Here is a 16,245-nt window from a genome sequence, read left to right as displayed (position 1 = left end):
GACTCTTGGTTGTCGTGAAAATCTCGAGAATTTAAATACGAACATAGAGTATCAAAATGATAGATAAATTAGTCTAGTGCCGACCGGCGAGAATTTCCAAACTTAATGGTATCACCCATGATTGGCCACACATCTCAGTTGAACCGATCTATCTCTGATTTCAAATCAATTTTATACTATGCTGTAATGGCCTCTAAAGATGAGCACGGTCGAGAAGCCAATTCTAATCGAATTCTCATATCTATTGCAATAAAATTCTTTAATGGCTTCCTTGGATAGTCTAGTTATCTTGAGAATGATCAACTCTAAGAATAGCCTTATAGGCGTATCGACGAAATGCCCGATTTATTCAATAGAAAATATGATTGAAAATTTGGGATGTCACAGTCAACGACCGACCGAAAAGGAGGAGGAAAAGAAGAAATAAAAAAAAATTCAATTTATTTATTATTAAAAGGAGTGCACGGAGGAAAATTAAATGAAATTTTCTATAACAAATGGCAAAAAATATTTTCTAATTTATTTTTAGGATTCAATTAAACGCTGGAAAATATTATCATTTTTCTGAAAAATGGCTTCCTTCAAAACATTTTCTAGAAACGTCATATTTTCTGCGAAACGACTAGAGCCCTTAATCTTATAAAAAGATTCATGCTTTTGTTCAATGCAAATCCAGCATGAAATTAACATCAAATGTGATGCATATTATCTGCACATCTGATTGTCTCGATCAATCATGTCGATCTTCGACGTAGTGAGTTCAAATTTTGAGACACCGTCCATAGGCCGAGCGTATGTCACACGCACGGAAGGTGCAACATGATTATGGGCATGCTAACCACCTTGGCCTCATGCCCGGACCTTTCAGATAAAAATGAGTGTATTTTCTTTCTAGTGAGTGTGGATAGCATGTAGATCTTATTTATTTTTGAGTTTCTATCTTGTACTACGTACAGATGAAACACGTCCGCGGGTAGATTAATATATAGTCATAAAGGAGCAAACACAACTTGGAAGGAGGATTTTGGTCTGGCACGTAAATGCAAATAATTGAGTAGAAGAAGAGAGAAAGGGCAAGTTCACGATGCTGGTAAAATGGCAGGCCTGGTATCGAAGTTGCTTCTTCCCTTCGACAAGAGTCACGAACCTAGGACCACCCTAACGTGTCGCGCATTCTAGTTAATTACATCATCATCGAATATTCGCCTCTCTCATATTTATCCTTCTTTCTTTTGTTTCTCCATTCACATTACCGGAAATTCGACCACTGCCGAATGAACCTTCCCATATGTCAAACCACAACATGGGCCATCCACATGAAGAACAATTTATATTTTATTAGGGGAAAATTGGAATTTATATCATGTACCTAATTCATTTTGCCAAAGTATAAAGTTCTTTAGTGCCCTGAGAGCTCCTTCATGTTTTGAAAATCTGTCAAAATCCTCTTTGGCCCAATTTGTCCTAAGATTTAGGTAAAAAATGACTGTTGGTCTTTTAGATTTGATGTGGTTTTAATATTTTGCAATTAGTTGTTGTGATATCCTGAAATTTAATCCATTTCTAAATATAAGAAATGATTATTTATTAATGTACTGATGGTTAATTTACTTTGAACTAATTACTCACGAGTTAATTAATTTATTGGGCGAGACCGTAACAGGTTAAAACACGAAAGACCGGAGAATTCAATCAAGGATCGGCTACTCGACCATAAGGATTAGCAATGGTCAATTCTATACTGTTACAATTAACAAACGGATGTAAGTTCATTCGAGAGAAGTACATTGCCGTTTCGTGGGTGGTTTTGCATGATTATGATACTTGTGTTGAACGACAATAAACCGATTCCCTATGTGTAAGGGTAGGACAACCCTCGTGTAGTGGTGTGGATGGTGGCGCTAGCAATGCATGAGCAGGGAGGTTTGTCGGCCCTCCCTCAAAGCGCTTTCGGGTGGTGGGGTGATCACAAAGCTGGCTTTGTGCCAAAAAAGTCTATTTAACTATTTGGGAATATTGGATATTGTATATGTCTCTCTTCCACCATTACATATATCAAATTATTACATTGATAGACAAGTCTCTCACAAGCTCAAATTAGTACAAAACATTTTAAGATGGGATAAGAGTATTGAAAGTCCTATAATTTGTCAATGAAGTGCAATTTAGTCCTAAAATTTTTAAAAAGTATAATTAAGTCCTAAGACTTATTATGGAAGTATAATTGAGTCATAAAATTTTCAGAAAGTGCAATTAAGTCCTAAAACTTATCAAATTAATCAAATCAAGTCATTCCTTGATAGTATTTTTTGAAATTTTTAAGACTTGATTATACTTTTACGATAAGTTTTAGGACTTAATTGCACTTTTTGAAAGTTTTAGAACTTGATTGCATTTTCGTGACAAGTTTTAGAACTTAATTACACATTTTGAAAGTTTTAGGACTCAAGTAAATTTTCGTGACAAGTTTTAGGATTTCTAATGCACTTATCTCTTGTAACATTGTGCAAGGGCAAGGAAAGCAAGCTGTTATCAAAACAGATAATATCACTAGCATCAGCCAAACGAGGCTCCCTATAAGTCCAAATCAAATTTTTATCCCTCTCAAAGCAAGATAAAATTGGATCTATTCGAGAGGTGGCATAGGTTGGATCCATTCAAAACATGGCACAATTCTTACATATTTCATTAAAACGTAAGACTGAAGTTTAAGAAAAAACTAGCAATTTCAGTGGGGACACCACATTGCATCCAAGGCTTCCGACTCCCGCTAGAAGAACATTAATACTCCAAAAAGAGACCTAAAATGCAAGGCATAAAAAAATTAATAATAGTTAACTTTAGTCGAGATGAAGTGGATTCAACCACTAGAGCTGTATATTTTATGTGCGCATTTGTCTCTTCATGTAGATAGAAAAGATAGACGGTGGGTCGCTATAATCAAGCCATGTCCAAATAATGAACAAATTATGCTTCCAATCAACTCCTTGCAAAAGCCCCATGTAAGCGCAAGGAAGGTGAAAGCCTGTGGCACGACGACTCTGGTATTTTGGTCAAGAAGTCCACTCGAGGCTCCACCTCGTCCCATCCAAACAATCAAACCATCCTTCTTGAATTATATACTTATTTAATTTCAATCAATTGAACTATTTCTCTACTAATATCTAATTTCAAAGAAATATATTAAAGAAAGAGATTTGCACAAGATGCACGCCCAACTCCACCACAGAGACACAAATCACAAGCCGAAATGGGAAGTTCTTGTGGACAAGCAACTTATTATGCTAGCTTTGTACCGAATAGCCTGTGTGATCGACCCCATGATTCATTGCTTGGTATGCTATTTCCACTGGGGCAATCGTCAAAATTGTAAGAAGCTTATGATGCAATAAGTGTCCTCTCAAATGGATTCCGAAGTACCTTAGAAATTCAGAAAAAAGAAGACTGAATGAAAAATTGAATTAGAAAAAACATGTCTTCCAAATGGCATCTTTATAACTTATAACCTGAGCCAAGTGAGAGGGACTCCTTCCTACCTAAATACTATAGCTAAGGAATGGCTAGACATAGATGCAAATGTCACTTAATTAGTTGGAAAATTTAGCATGAGTAAATTGCATGAAAACTAAATGCACTAGCCTGTACATTTACAGAAGTCTCAGTCGTCCACACTCAAGATCCTTCATACAAAAGTGTAAAATTAGAGAGAGGTTCTCTTCATAAGTCGCGGGTACAACTTGAAGTGACGTGTTGGAAAAAATCAAAGGGGCAGACACATGCATGGCTCCCTTCCGTGTTGGTTTCTGATCGCCCAAATCGTCAAAATCCTCGCAGATGCGATAAGTGCCCCCGCAAATGGCTTTTTCCCGAGTGCCTTAAAAATTGAAAGAAATAGAAGAAAGTAAATGAAAGATTAAATTAAAAATTCTCATTTAGTTAGTCGCAAAGTTTAGCATGATTCATTGCCTGGAAATTACGTGCACTGCATGTCCATTTGCAGAAGTTCAATCATCCATCCTCAAGATCTTTTAGCATGATTCATTGCCTGGAAACTACGTGCACTGCATGTCCATTTGCAGAAGTTTCAATCGTCCATCCTCAAGATCTTTTATGAGAGAGAGAGAGAGATTGAAGTGAAGGCGAGAGGGGAGACAGATGGACGACTCTACCTTTCGTGTATTTTCACATCTTTTTATTTATTTACTTATTTATTTTTGTCAATTCAACTCAATTGCGAGGAATTGAGGGAGGCATTCATAAAAGATAAGAGAGAAAAAAGAGATGAAGAGGACAAGAGACTTTTGCTGCCGCCCATGACCTAAGCCCACCATTTGCTTTTTTTTATTATTATTTTTGGTTAGTGACCTAAGCCCACTTTAATCAGTTATTTATATTTTGCCGGACAAACTTTATATCATTTAGTTGCTGGAAATAAGAGCTTTTTACTTGATGTACACGTCATTTCGAAATGATCTAGTTACAATTGTTTTATTTATCCTAAAAAGAGATTCAAGATATTACAAGATAAGCTCATATTTTCTTTTTTGTGATTTGAGAAAACTTTCTTCAATTACACCTTTGATTGGTAAGTTACATATTATAAACTTTCTCCAAACTATTTTTGTCATTGTAGGCAAGGACGCTTAGATCCATCCCTAGCACCACGTGCGAGGCAGCAAATTGGGCATTACTCCATGCCTCAAAACTCGCCAATTTACTCAAGGTAATGTGCTCCTCCATCATTTGTTAGAGAAATTTTCCTTTGAGTAGCCTTTCAATTGATGGGTAGCAAATATGGATATCACATTCTTAGTCAAATTTTCATATAGATGATGTCTACGGTATGTAACCCACTAATTAAAGGAATGATCGAAGGAAATATTCTTGAGCTACGGATGCAGGAAAATATTGGTCATTTACCCATTAATTGAAGGTGACATTATTCAAGCATTCTCTAGGGCGGTTAAGTGCCTTCCTGGAGCAAGCTCTTCTTGATAGGCCGGAAATGAAGTTCAAGAGCACAAAGATGGTTCATTTATTTATTTATTTTTGTCAATTCAACTCAATTGCGAGGAACTAGGGGAGGCATTCACAAAAGATAAGAGAGGAAAGAGAGATGAAGAGGACAAGAGACTTTTGCTGCCACCCATGACCTAAGCCCACCATTTGCTCTTTTTTTTTTTGGGTTAGTGACCTAAGCCCACTTTAATTAGTTATTTATATTCTGCGGGACAAACTTTATGTCATTTAATTGCTGGAAATGAGAGCTTTTTACTTGAAGTACATGTCATTTCGAAGTGATCTAGTTACAACTGTTTTATTTATCCAAAAAAGATATTCAAGATAGTACAAGATAAGCTCATATTTTCTTTTCTATGATTTGAGAAAACTTTCTTCAATTACACCTTTGATTGGTAAGTTACATATTATAAACTTTCTCCAAATTACACCTTTAATTGTAGGCAAGGACGCTTAGATCCATCCCTAGCACCACGTGCGAGGCAGCAAATTGAGCATTACTCCATGCCTCAAACTCACCAATTTACTCAAGGTAATGTGCTCCTCCATCATTTGTTAGAGAAATTTTCCTTTGAGTAGTCTTTCGATTGATGGGTAGCAAATATGGATATCACATATTCTTAGTCAAATTTGCATATAGATAATGCCTACGGTATGTACCCCACCAATTAAAGGAATGATTGGAGGAAATATTCTTGAGCTACAGATGCAGGAAAATATTGGTCATATACCCATTAATCGAAGGTGACATTATTCAGGCATTCTCTAGGGCGGTTAAGTGCCTTCCTGGAGCAAGCTCTTCTCGACAAGCCGTAAACGAAGTTCGAGAGCACAAAGATGGTTCATTTATTCATTTATGTATTTTTGTCAATTCAACTCAATTGTGACGAACTAGGGGAGGCATTCATAAAAAATAAGAGAGGAAAGAGAGATGAAGAGGACAAGAGACTTTTGCTGCCGCCCATGACCTAAGCCCACTTTAATCAGTTATTTATATTTTGCCGGACAAATTTTATATCATTTAATTGCTGGAAATGAGAGCTTTTTACTTGAAGTACATGTCATTTCGAAGTGATCTAGTTACAATTGTTTTATTTATCCAAAAAAGATATTCAAGATAGTACAAGATAAGCTCATATTTTCTTTTCTATGATTTGAGAAAACTTTCTTCAATTACAACTTTGATTGGTAAATTACATATTATAAACTTTCTCCAAATTACACCTTTAATTGTAGGCAAGGACGCTTAGATCCATCCCTAGCACCACATGCGAGGCAGCAAATTGGGCATTACTCCATGCCTCAAAACTCGCCAATTTACTCAAGGTAATGTGCTCCTCCATCATTTGTTAGAGAAATTTTCCTTTGAGTAGCCTTTCGATTGATGGGTAGCAAATATGGATATCACATATTCTTAGTCAAATTTGCATATAGATAATGCCTACGTTATGTAACCCACCAATTAAAGGAATGATTGGAGGAAATATTCTTGAGCTACGGATGCAGGAAAATATTGGTCATTTACCCATTAATCGAAGGTGACATTATTCAGGCATTCTCTAGGGCGGTTAAGTGCCTTCCTGGAGCAAGCTCTTCTCAACAGGCTAGAAATGAAGTTCGAGAGCACAAAGATGGTTCATTTATTCATTTATTTATTTTTGTCAATTCAACTCAATTGCAACGAACTAGGGGGAGGCATTCATAAAAAATAAGAGAGGAAAGAGAGATGAAGAGGATAAGAGACTTTTGCTGATGATGCCCATGACCTAAGCCCACCATTTGCTTTTTTTTTTTTTTTTTTTGGTTAGTGACCTAAGCCCACTTTAATCAATTATTTATATTTTTCCCAACAAACTTTACATCATTTAATTTCTGGAGATAAGAGCTTTTTACTTGATGTACACGTCATTTCGAAGTGATCTAATTACAACTGCTTTATTAATCCAAAGATATTCAAGATATTACATGATAAGCTCATATTTTTATTTAATTACACCTTTGATTGGTAAGTTACATATTATAAACTTTCTCCAACTATTTCTATAATTGTAGGCAAGGACGCTTAGATCCATCCCTAGCACCATGTGCGAGGCAGCAAATTGGGCATTACTCCATGCCTCAAAACTCGCCAATTTACTCAAGGTAATGCAACGACTTTACTGCATCACGTAATTATCTCCCATTGATTTCTTCGGCTTCGGCCCATTTCATTAACACAAAAGAAAAGGACAAAAAAGGGCCAAGAAGTGAAGAAAATACAATCACCGGGAGGGTCTTAAAGCTACACACACTTCCTCTCTTGTATCTAAAGTAAAACGGAATAACGGGATCAGACTGTACCCCTAATTCGTCTTAAGTTCAATTGAGATTTCCAAATTTGAACTATTCAATTGTCTCCTAGAGATGTCAACGGCTGATTTGGAGCGATTGATTGAGTCCTTTATCACATTTGAATCCGCATAAGATAATCCAATCGACACCCGAGCCTCTTGTCCTATTGTGCTGGACGACCATGCACCAACTCGGATTAATTCCCCCGTGAAAGCAAATCCCAGGTTATCCCTAGAAGACCCGCTTATATCTGATTTCACGTGGTCACTGTAAGAATGGCTCTGCCGCCTCTCTAATTATTCGATCAAATCGTCCGAAAGAAGACTGTAAAAACCTTCGTTCGCGTATCTTGCGTATCTTGAATTTCAATGCTCGCCAACACTTAAGTACTATGGCCTTCACTCGGCCCCTTCTGTCTACCATTTGCTTGTTGCAGCGTCACACAATATTGGGTCACTTGGAGGAGACTCTACAGGTGCATCAGAAAGTTGGGAGATGCGAACATGAACACAGCCGAGATACACAGTACAATGATGCACAAACATCTGTCAATTACACGAATGACCATGTCAGAACGTCGCGCACAGGAAAATAAAAACTGCTTATGTGCTTTTTTTACTTGGACTACATGAAAGGAAACTTTCATATCTTCCTAGTTCCGGTGCTGAACGACTTACTCCTTAGCGCAAGGAACCAATTTTGAGTAGAGAGATGAGTAGAAACTTATGAAGAATACATCTTTTTTCACGCGAAAAATCCACGTCTTCATCTTCAATCCACGTGCTCACTTTTTGATGAGCGAAATGCCCTTCCGAATACCTGCTGCCAACTCTTTCTTTGCCTCTTTTCCAGGTCAGTTCAACAGGTTAGCAAACAAAAGCCGAAATGAAAACCTCTGTTTTACTTTGATGTAATCAGAACGCACCCGCAGATTTTGACCAGGCCACACTTCCACACCTTTTGTGCTCCTCCGACTGGGGAAAAACCTAACCTCTTCGGCCCCATGACCGACTGAGGCACACTTTGAATGCTGGGAAAATCTAGGAGTTCAAAGCCACTTACCTTATAAAGCACGAGCTCAATTCTGTACATGACGTGCTTTCATTAGAAGTCCCTGCAATTTCAAGATGATGCATTCTGCTTCAGGCTTGTTTGTCCTGCAATGATGCAAATCGCAATTGCCAGCCGGCACATTGAGCAAACTTTTCAGGGGTATGCAATGTGCGATCTCCACCTTCTTCAATAAATTCAACTCTTTTCAAGCCTTTCACAGCTATCATCTTTTCACAATCATCTAGCTTGGGATGCTGTAGATTTTGAACTTTGACAGGTTAGGCAATCGTTTGATTGTATTATACCTGGAAATATGTAGAAACTTCAGTAATTCCAGTTCCACCAAACCTAAAATCTCTGCCAGTTTGGGTAAGTCACTGAGCTGTAATTTTTGTAGACTCTTCAAGCAAGATAGATCACATGTGCTCTCCAGGAATTCGCACCACGATATCTCCAATTACCTTAAATCTCCAAGTATATAAGGATGGGCAAGTGTGGCGACGGCCATCTGCTGATAGAGAGGACCGACAAGCTTTTGAAGTTGCAAAAATCTGGCTATTGCAGTATCCAGCCAAGTTTCAAGGTTGATAAGATACATGGAAGCCGATGGATGGACTGCCTGTCCTTCCAAGGCAAAATAACGTCATTCACACACCAAAATGCAATAGTTGGATGTCTTCCACACACTTTGAACTAAGCTTGACAGGTTGGGAAGAACGGGGAATCCAACAGCTTCAACCAGTAGAAATTTCAAACTTGGGGGAAGCTCTTTGGCTTGTAATTTAAAGAATTTGCAGACTAGAAAAACCACTGACCTATGATAACATTGTAGAGATTGGGTCCCATCTAAGTCCAAGATCCTCAGAAGGCTCAGCCTCCACATTTACCATGGGATTTCATGCATGAGATAGTAACAAAAAGAGGCATTGAGCACTTCAAGCGTCTCCACCACCCCCCCCAAAAGCACAAGGTATCGTGTGTATCTTTGTGTGTGGCACCTAATGATCTTTTAGTCTCGTCAGATTTCCAATAGAATTGGGCTACATCCAATTGGACCAATGATTCTAGTTCCCCAATAGAGTTTGAAAGCTTATATGGGCATGCAAGCAAACGCAAATGCACGAGATCCATTAACCTTACAATAAAGTGAAAAAGTTGGCTGCTACTAGAATAAAATTTCGTTAAAGATTTTAGATTTCCTAGTGTCTCACGAAGCTTGAACAGTTTGTTTGTCGAGCACACAATAATCTCTAACAAGTATACTAGAGAACTGATTTCTTCATACAACACTTGGAGGGAAATGCCTCCCTCGATATTCAACTTACTCAGCAGTTTTAGCTTATTGATCAGGCTATCAACCGCAGATAATTTCACACACCAAGTGAAAATCAATTTCTCCAAATTGCTTAACTTAGAAAAATCAGTTGTCTTGGTTAACACTCTGCACCATGTATAATTTAGAACTGTCAACTTTTTCACCATTGGCAGTGAAAATGAAAAGGCCGATTACATTCCAACGAAAAGTATGACAATACAGTACCATACAACTAGCTAGCAAAGGTCAATTGATAGAATTTGAAGCAAACATGAGCAAGGTGTGTCCATACCTCAATTTGCCTCTCTCCACTTCAGTCAGTTGGTGATGTTGCTTTGCGAAAAGTCGAGCACGACCAAATACACCAGTTAAATATTTCATCGCTAAAAGATGCTGCGGGCAATGATGCCAAGAAAGCCATATCAAAGTGAAGAAGATTTTTTAGTTGCCTATGGAGTTAATTCTTCCCCCTTCAAGAAACCTAAGCTTTGGCAAACAGGCTAATTCTTCAAGTGTTAAGTCATTACTAATACCCACACAGAGTGCTCCTACTGCTTGTTTTTTACTGTCAACAACAGCAGAGAATGAAGATGAGTGCACAACATAGAAAGCAATAAACCAAGCAAGTAGTCATCAATATTAGTAGTTCTCCTTCGATCGCAAACAAATTAAATCAAAGGCATGTTGTCACAAAATAATTACCTTTTTCTTCTATCAATTTGAAAATAAGACAACCCAAGCATGTTTAAAGTGTTCACTCTGCATTGGTTTTTCTGTCTATTCATAGACTAAACACCTTTACAAGGAAACAAAGGACTCATTTTTTTTATTTTTTTTGGTATCCAGGGACCTCATACAGCCAGTAGCCGGCGGGTAAACCCTAGAGCGACGCTAGCGGAAGACTCACCACCACAACGTCACGCTTAAGATCCCGTGCGGCCAGCGGGATTTGACCCCCTCCGTTGTCGTTAATTTCATTGGAGAGCTTTATCCAACTGAGCCACCACAGGCAGTGGTCAAATGACTCATTTTTATTCTCGCCGAAACAAGAAACTAAGAATTTCAACAAACCAAATGGCCCCTTCCCTTTCTTCTCGTTCCAAGGAACACTAGATTATATAAGAGCCAAAAGTGCAGAGATCATTGTTAACTTTATATGTATAACATGATTGATGAAATTTTAGCCTAAAAAAAAATGCGTCACGGATTATGTTAGAGTTAAATAATTCAAAAAAGTAGTGGAAAAACAAAATTTACCCTTTCGTATCTACTGGGAAGAGACAGGAGCGACAGGATTTGATTTTAAGCTTGAGATCATCCGTCTCCAGATCCAAAATTCAACGTGGAGACGGATGATGTCAAGGTCAAAACCAAATTGTATATTGATGCTCTCCCATCCGACTTTGAAGTACAATATACCATATGCGCAAACCACGCATTATAATAGAATCCTTATGGATGTCAGTGTCATTTCCACCAATCTTCTGAGCAACTCGGACCTCTTCGTGGTCTTGGACACGGATTTCTTTCTCCACCATTGCACTGTGAAAGGAACCAGTACAAGTTTTCCGAGTGTCGGTCCCCCGAAACTCAGGAACGCCTCGATCTCCCGATGTGGTGGCGGCTGGTGCCATCGCACGTAGTAAATCAAGCTTGAAGTGAGACATCAAATTGAGGGCAGTTTAAAAAACAAAAGAAAAAAGAAACGAGCGGTGGGTAGGGGTAGCACGACTCACAGCCAACAAATAGCGATGGCAAACCGCCGAAAAAATCAGAAACGAAAAAACCGAAATCTTAACATTCGACGAAGGAATCGAAAACGAAAGCAGAGAGTACCTAGTGGGCTGGTTGATGGCCGACCGACATAGGCGAGGCCGCAATCCGCCACAGAGAGAGAGAGAGAGAGAGAGAGAGAGAGAGAAGACAAGGAGGTCATTATTGGGTTTGGTTTAAACCGGTTAAACCGGTTTTACCTGAGAACAGATTTTGAAATCGGTTCAAAACCGAGTTTACCCGAGAAACTGATTTCACGAGGCAGGAGAGGCTTACTCTCTTAGCAATTCGTTATGAATGCGGAGCTGTCCTCTTCAGGAGTGTAAAAACTTGGCGTGAGAATTGCTAATGGTGATAGACGCATCTACAGATAGAAAAATTCTCGAACTCCCCCTGCCCGACACCGAAGAAGAGCCTCTATGATGGCTCTCTTGCTCATTTGTCCGTCACAGCTTCTGGATAAAGCCACAAGACGCTGCGGTCGAGTCTCTTAAACTCCAAGCCCAGCGCAGCAGCCTCTGTCTACCATTTGCTTACTGCGGCATTGCACAGCTGATAGTGCTACTTGGAGGCGACATTATGGGTGCATCTCAAAGTTGGAAACACGAGAAAGATGGACATAGGATAATGATATACACCAACATCAGTCCATGTTATTACACAGACCAACATTTGAGTACATTTCATGTGAGAAAAGAAAAACCTTTATGTTTTCTATGCCACGTAGGCAAAATAAACTTCGATATCTTGTTTGGTTTGAACCACTTATTCCCAAGTACCTATTTTGAGTAGAAAATAGCGGGAAACTATGCAGGGGACACCTTTTTCCTTGGACAAGCCACGTCCTTAACCAGTTTAATTCTTGTTAAATGAAATGCCCTTCTGAATGCTCGCTGTCAACTCTTTCTTTGCCTTTCCCAACCATCTCTACAGGTTAACAAACAAAGGCCGAAATTAGAAAACTTCATCTTCCTCTGATGTAATCAAAGCAGACCTAAAAAATTTCAAGAATATTAAAACTCTAGACCTTTTGCACTCCTTCAGCAGGCCAAGGGAAGAACCTCATCAGCCCCAGTATGACCGAGGCGATTTTGGATGCAAAGAATGGAAGCTCTTTCCCCTGAAAAAATGGGGACAACAATAAAGAAAATCATCGGTCATTTCAGTGTGAATTAAGAAGAAAAAAGATTGGATCTCAATAAGTTTTTTCAAGGCACCAAACCTGAGAAGCAACAAATGCATACTTTGACAATGCCAGCATCACCCCTCAACCCATGTAGGCATGCATCGGCAAACTTCACAGAAGCATATGACTGCTATTTCATTTTCACATTAGTTGAGCATATGAAAAGAGTCTAGTCCACATAGAAAATAGCCATTTGATTTCCTGTTCAGGAAAGAGATCAGACTACATCTCAGGGGCCAAAAGAAAAAGGACTGACCATTAAGAAAGTTGCAGAGCCAGCTCCAGCTTTAGCCTGAAAGTTGTGAAAGCACATAGGTACACAATTCAGTTGGCTTCACAACATAACGTAAAGAAGCAGGGAAGTGAAGACTAATACGTCATGTCATAATTTCTCTGAGGAAATAGATGCAGAAAGTTTTAGTTTCAAGTGGACATCAACAATCACTTTCAAGATCTTTACCAAAAAAAAACAATCACTTTCAAGAAAATCTGATATACTTAACAATGGTGTCACTGCATGGACTACTCCACTTATCATTAAAATGCAAGTGATTCTCTTAGCTGTAACAACAAAAATGTATGGTAATCTGTCCACAACTGCTTGCTTCTACCCATTGCCCGAGACAAGTAGTCACCTTTTACATATTTTCACAAGTGAGGTGTCCTACTAATTCAGAAAAAGATCTTTCTTAAGACTTTTTCTTGGGTAGTGGTAGTGGATAGGGTTTCCAAGCTGCCGTTAAATTCCTTGACCTCTGCAGGTAGAAATAATAACAAGCTCTCTTTAGTTCATTTCAGTGCATAAACAACGCCATAAAGTTGACTTGCAAAAGATATATGCCTACATGGACCTAAGATGTGATCCTCGCAAAAATCTCATCATTCTCATGAGGAAGTTCTCAGTAGAGCACATCTTCAAAAATGCTTGTGAATTTAAAGAATTTAGAGACTCTAACATGATTAAGCATGTCAGTACTCTCCTTAAGCGGCCTCAATACTACGAAGCTTGTCAAAACCCATTTCAATAATAGCATCACTAGAACAGCAAGAGCACTATTTTACGACCTGGAAATCCAAAACTAAAGAAACTGACCAGAACGGTGATATAAATGGATAAATCCATAGAAAATGGAAACTTATTTACTTCAACAGTACCGTCCCACCATTTTGGATGTGAGATGTTACTGTCAGGTGATCAATTTCTTGAGGAGTGAAAGAACAAGGTGGTTTAACCTATAGATTGTGAATGCCAACCGACATTTGTCATTTTATAGAAAACTGCAACGTCTAACAACATCCTTGTCGGACATATGAGTTCTTATTAGGAAGAATGCGCCACAAACCTGAGATTAAAGAGGTAAAGAGTAAAGTTGTCGCTTTTACAGGACCCCCAACAAATGGAACATCGATTTCTCCAGGATCGAGACCCAATACTTCTGCCTGCAAGGAACGTAATAGATCAGAAATCCAATGAGATACTTCGGCACAGATCGAGGATATCCAGGGAAAGGAAAATAGTCATCGGCTTTCATGGCATTGTCCTGAAACTGGTTTGTTGCATAGTTTTGGTGCCTAAGCATTAGTACCAAGTATCTATGACCATAAACGACCTCATGATCATGAGAAGAGAACCAACAACACTCCCTAATACATACCAGCAGTTACATCATTATTTCAGCCAAAACAATCCAATACACGGGGCTTCCGTACTCTACTGCTAGGCTTGCAGATAGCCTGATTTTATTAACTCAGCTTCTACATAGTGCACATGATCCATACAAGATGCCCTTGGAGCAAGTTATTGACTGCAGTTATGCATAATATGGCGTTGGAGACGACAGAGCATGCTAAAAAAGGTAAAATACGCTTTTGTAGATTAGGAGAGGCAGAATCTTAATGCTGAACAGCCGGACGAGAGGATAACAAGAAAACATGCACACTTGGAAAAGTCATACTCTCACAGAACCGTCCACAGTCTAGACTCATAACTTCTCTCCCAATTACACAATACTCTTTGCAAAGGCCTTTGTTTTTTCCAGCGCTGGACATGTAACATTTTGAATATGTTTTTGTGCAACAAGCCAATTTTACCTCTCCAATAAATTGAGACTCAACATGACCACCATGCATATAGGATGGGGAAGCATACATGTCCCACGAGTGATGTTTCTCGAGAACTTGTTAATTAATCATTTTGCAAGTGAAATGCGTAAGGATTTAAGTGCAAAGGTTTTCATTTTTATTTTTTGTCTATCTCGAGTTGATTTATTTGCCTATAGAACCACATAAAAACACAAAATTTGCGAACTTTGTTAGCCAAAAAAAAGAGGAGTTTCTAGCGTAGCAATTTTAAACTGTTGATTGGTCCTCGCAGCACATAGTTCATCATTCAGCGCGCGGTCCATGAAAGACAAGTAATATGCGCTGCATCGCACCCTTGTGGGACATGTATGCTTCCCCATCCTAGTTGTCCCACGCCACATTCATCTCAAAACTAACATCTGCTGAAGAAATTTACTGGGGGGAAATGAGACCCATACAGGTTTTTCATAAGAGTCATTGTGTGTAGATGTTTCATATTTACAGCAACATTTTCAATTTTCCAACGGGATTCAATGTGGAGTCGATTCACTCTCTGATTTTAGGGTTCTTAAATTATTACTTCAATGTAAACCATCACTATGTGCTCTTTTGGACGCTAAATGCAAACCTAGTCCTTGATGTGTCATAAAATCTGGAAATTGGTAAGGGCAGTACTCTGCATTATTGTTTCATCGAATGTGTGATGGATGACAAATTGGAAATAATTTTAGTTTTTCATTGGCAAAACCACAAACACTAAAACATGCCATAGGGGCTAAGGCACCCGACATCATAGATATTGGTAATGAGTACTTGTTAAGCCATACAAAATAATACATACTTCACACATTCAATGACCCTTGAGAGAGAACCTGATGTGAGGATAATTTGAAGTGAGAAGTTGTTAATGTTTGCATCAAAATAATTCAATTTAAGAAAGCAAACATCATCTTAACATCATCGACAATTATAATAGATGGCTCAAGAAGTGACATGAGGACACCTGGATTAGTTCATGTCGGTAGTGAACGGGTGTTGCAACTTTGGCTTTTATTCCACGGGCAGGGCTTCAAAACTCTGAATACTCGCAGCCAACTCTTCCTTGGCTAGCTCTGCAGGGCTAGCAAATAAAAGCCGATATAAAAACTTCTGTTTTTCTTCATTGTAATCGAAAGGAACCTGAGGATTTCAACAAGGCTACAATTACCCACCTTTCATACTAGTCCAACGAAAGTCGCAGTCGCTTTGCTGGCTGAATGGTGTGCTCTGCAGGTTTTGGTGGCGTCCAATCTGTCTCCAACTTGGTGGATGCCAACACATCGGGCAACTTTTTCCAAGGACATGCAATATCTGATCTCCACATTCTTCAGAATTTTCAACTCTGTCAAGTCTTCGACAGCTATCAACTTTGCACAATGTTTTACCTCCAGACGCAGAAGATTTTTTAACTTCGACAGGTTAGGCAATTGTTTGATCACATCACACA

General features: G+C 38.8%; 2 long non-coding RNA genes and 1 pseudogene across 2 annotated transcripts; all 3 read right to left on the bottom strand.

Annotated features, from left to right (window-relative positions):
* The window catches only part of LOC104414065, a 118,302-nt pseudogene that overhangs the window by 72,667 nt on the left and 29,390 nt on the right, over positions 1-16,245 (bottom strand).
* LOC120287584 lies at positions 12,125-12,747 on the bottom strand. The gene is made up of 3 exons (XR_005545715.1): positions 12,714-12,747; positions 12,519-12,611; positions 12,125-12,418 (listed from the first exon to the last, which is right to left on the bottom strand). It is a non-coding gene; the product is annotated as an uncharacterized LOC120287584 (long non-coding RNA).
* LOC120287583 lies at positions 13,313-15,866 on the bottom strand. Its single transcript, XR_005545714.1, has 3 exons — positions 15,763-15,866; positions 14,021-14,117; positions 13,313-13,910 (listed from the first exon to the last, which is right to left on the bottom strand). It is a non-coding gene; the product is annotated as an uncharacterized LOC120287583 (long non-coding RNA).

Source organism: Eucalyptus grandis, chromosome 8 (assembly GCF_016545825.1).
Source record: "Eucalyptus grandis isolate ANBG69807.140 chromosome 8, ASM1654582v1, whole genome shotgun sequence".
Classification (NCBI taxonomy): Eukaryota; Viridiplantae; Streptophyta; class Magnoliopsida; order Myrtales; family Myrtaceae; genus Eucalyptus; species Eucalyptus grandis.
This window is presented reverse-complemented; position numbering and strand designations above follow the sequence as displayed.